Source organism: Equus asinus, chromosome 17, assembly GCF_041296235.1.
Source record: "Equus asinus isolate D_3611 breed Donkey chromosome 17, EquAss-T2T_v2, whole genome shotgun sequence".
NCBI classification, from domain to species: Eukaryota; Metazoa; Chordata; class Mammalia; order Perissodactyla; family Equidae; genus Equus; species Equus asinus.
Window position 1 is genome coordinate 25,858,361 of NC_091806.1, and position 4,198 is coordinate 25,862,558.

The following is a 4,198-nucleotide window of genomic DNA, read 5'->3' on the forward strand; positions in this document are numbered from 1 at the left end:
CAAGAAAGATGGTGTTGAATTTTTGTAGCTTTGTCTCACATGTAGCTATATAGTTAAGCAATAATATTCCTTTATGCACATGGAAAATATCAGGTCATTCTTTATTACTACATAACACTTTATAAATCAAAGCTCGTCTGACTATAACACTCCAACTTGTGTTCCTTCTCACAAATTTGCCTTTCTCAAACCCACCTGTCATCTGAAGCTATTTTTTAATTTGATCATAGTAGTGCCAGAGCACCACTCTTTGGGGTGACTGAGTGCTTTAGTTTTTGTATGGCTGTCTCAAATTCATAAGAAATAAAACATTTTCCTGTGAAATCTAAGCCTGGAAGATTATATAAATAGCACTTAATCTGTGAAAAATGATCAAGTTTGCAGTTGCTGGTGAGAATTAAACATTTCAGTGGAATCTGGATTAAATGATGTGGTTCATTTTGACTGTCAGACAGGGAATGAGAGTAAGCCAGGGGTAAGGAAAAGAAAAAGTATTGAGTAAATGTTTTTCTACTCTAAAACAAAAGGGAAGATTTGAACAGGGAAACTAAAGCCAATGATCATGTCTTAGGGGTGACAATAAGTAGTCAGTGGAGGGGTGAGAAGCTTAACGAGAAACAAATTACAATCAACAGCAAACTTGGAAAGTGTAAGAACTGAAGGAGGAAATGTAAGGCAGTCTGAAATTCTCAGTAGATGGAATTTTGCTGGTTTGTGGCTATGTTTAAGGAAGGTTAAGATCTTCCTTTGTATTCATCATCAAGAGTCTTTCATGAGGGTCGACCGCCATCTGATTTCTTGTAATACTTAAAATGACATATAAGGAAGTAAGTATATTTACTCCAAAAGTTAATAAGATAAGTAACATTAGGATCTGATGTATAAAAATCTTTTGGGTCACAGGGACTTTTAATTCAGTGAAAATGTTAGGCATTAAGTGAGAGGAGTGAGTTAACTCTTGTTGAAGGCCAAAAATGAGGCATGCATTTCGATAGATTATACACTTTAATTCTCTTAATGTAGCAAGTTCTATTAGAAAGTTCTTTACTTCATTTTATATAAGAAGAAAGTGAGACTTAATGAGCATAAGCAACAATATCGTCTTTTAGAGTCTGCCATCTCTACTATTCCGACTTCACAGTACTCCCTGCTAGCATGATATGAAAATATCAAAACACAGAACTGATAATTGGCCACATTGTGAAGACTGCTTGAGGCATTTTCCCCTTATTTTGGGGGACCACTTTCTTCCCTCAACTCTCCTTTAGCCTTCACTTCCCAGATTGCCTGCACTCTCTTGATTTCACTTGTGTCTGAGAGAAGCCATCCGATAATCTAATTTCCACAGATGTATTTCCTTTCATGGGCATCATGAAAAGTGGGATGTAATGGGCTCAAGAAATAAAATTCAAATGGTTTAACTTCAAAGAAAGTGACACATAGGTGAGAGAGATGTTTGGAGAAAGAACAAGTAACTCAATCACTGAGGAGACTGATACTTTGTTTGGTCTTGAGGGTAGCACTTTGAGGATTTAAATGTTGTTTCTATAGGACTTTTCCCATTGTTATTCCATAGCATCAATATTTATTACTTGAAAAATGGCTCCATGTCCATTTAAGTTTAGGAAATTTTGACATTTCGTTTAGCCAAAAAGTATTGATCAGTGCCTACAGTGTGCCAAAGAGTCTGGGAGTTGTTGAATACTACAGACAAGGGCTGTGTTTGTGTGGAACTTAAATTCCAGTGGGGAATAGGTGGATAATAAGCAAGGTAACAAATAAATAAATGTAATTGTGTTAGTAATAAGTTTGCTGAAAAACATTTTATTAAGAACCTGATGCGGAAGAGAAGAATTAGATACAGATTTGTGTAGTTGTTGTTTTTGGTTTTTTGTTTTGAGGAAGATCGGTCCTGAGCTAACCTCTGCCAATCCTCTATTTGTTGAGGAAGACTGGCCCTGAGCTAACATCCATGTCCATCTTCCTCTACTTTTTATATGCGGGACGCCTACCACAGCATGGTGTGCCAGGAGGTGCCATGTCCACACCTGGGATCCCAACTGGTGAACCCTGGGCTGCCGAGAAGCTAAACATGCAAACTTAACTGCTGTGCCACCCAGCAGACCCTTGTGTAGTTGTTTGAAGCACAGATAGAAATTTAGTTAGGACCAACTTCAAATAACCATATTATCCCCACTCCCCCACCTCTTTCTTTTTATATGTAGGTTATTGTAACACATGCGTTTGCAATGAGGATGTTACTTCTCCCATGTAGGTAAAAATGGTTTCTTGGGAGATGAAAATGTCTGTTTTTATATATAAAGCATAGGCATACATACATAAATAGCATACCCATGGTGTTAAGATTTTAGGAGGGTGATTAGAGGAACAGAATATCTAAAAAGTGGGCAGTAATGAAAACAAAGATTGAGGAGCACTACTCTAACCCATGGTTAGGTAAGAACACAGAGTAGTTTTAGGATGTTAGGAAAGATAATCCAAGTGCAGAGATTGGCCCATCACCTGTGAGGATCATATGTGGCCAAATCTAGAGACTCTTCCTTCTCAGAAGACTTCCCAGGGTGTATGATCAAATATGTTAATGAACCAGTTGTAAATCTGTGAAGTGCGTTGTAAATGTAGGATATTGATATTTTTTACCATTGAAGTTGGAAAAACAATCAAGACTATAATCCCAAATATTTCTAAATTGAAATCATGTTATGAAGTGAGACAGAATTTAGTCCTATTTTTTTCTGACTGTGGTATATTTTTTAATCCTTAATAATGGCAACTGTCCTTCAGTTGGATATGACACAATTTGAGTAGTACTCGAAAGATGAAAGAGCACCAGATTAGGTGATAGAAAAATTCAGTCTTGGCACTTGCTAGGCAGCTAAGAATAAATCCTATTGAATTTTCCTCATATATATTAACAGGCAGACAGAACATTGTGTGGCTATACTGTTATTGAAGAATAGACTTTAGTTGTGGAGCAAATAATTGAATCATTAATACGATGATGTGGTTTTGTGTTTGTGGAGCATCAGGTTAGCCTGGCTCCAGTGAAGTTCCACCTCTGGGAAAGGTGGATCATTGCAGGAGTGGATGGGAATTCACTGGTATGGTGTTTAGCTCCTCAGTCAGTAGAGATGCAGCCTCAAAGGGATACAATTGGAATGAAGCAAGTCTTCACACTTTGAAATTCTGTGCAATTTGAAAATGGCACTCTGCCCTCTTTTAGCCCAGGTCTATTATCCAAAGGAGAAGATCTTATTAACAAGGTGTCTTTTAAAATGTGGATTGGAAACTGTTTGCAAATTAAGCTCAAAATGCAGCCAAATGGCAAGCACAGTTCCGTGAATGATTTTGTAAAGCTTAATTGGCTGTCTTTTTTGGCAACATTTTCTATTTAGAGGACGTTTAAATTCCTCTGCCAACCACGAGGGTTGTTTTCTATTTAAGTCCTTGGACACTTAGAGGATTTGTTTTAAATCTTTCTTTAAAATCATTAGAAAGTCTGGTCCTATCAAAATAAGTTCCCATTAAATGATTGGATGATTTGTTCCCAATGCAGGCTTATTTGGCTCCACATTTGGATTTGCCACATTGAAACTCTAATATGCCATGATTCCCAGTTCTTATGTAGATGAAAGGTCACATGAGTACATCATGGGTGGGGTCAGAGCTTTGGTGACCCTGACATGATCCTACAAATTTTACTTGCACAATCTCCAACTTCTACTTCCTGGGACCATCAGGTAACTGGCTTTTGAAGGTCACAGAGATGACATCAGACTTAGTTTTGGAGGCAACTTTAAGAACTTATTTAAGTATTAGACATGTTCTTATTAATTTGAACCACTAATTTGAAATCATTGAAATAACTGAATCACCTATGCACATGGACAATTATGTTATACTTAAAATGTGTCAGTAGTTCACTCGTTTCATCTATATACACAAATCATGGCCTCGGGATGGAGAACCTTGAACTAGGAAAAAGTTTTAGCTTGATTTACCTTCTTTTTGAAAATTATCAAAACTGTGTCTACCTTTTGGTCTCTATCCAGAACATGGGATTAGCAAATAAAAGAGTGCATTTGTTTCAGAGATGTGATCTTAGGAAGGGAAGGAACAAGACTAGCTGGTAAATCTAAGATAGTTTTATAGAGTTCTTTTTACAACACATATCAAC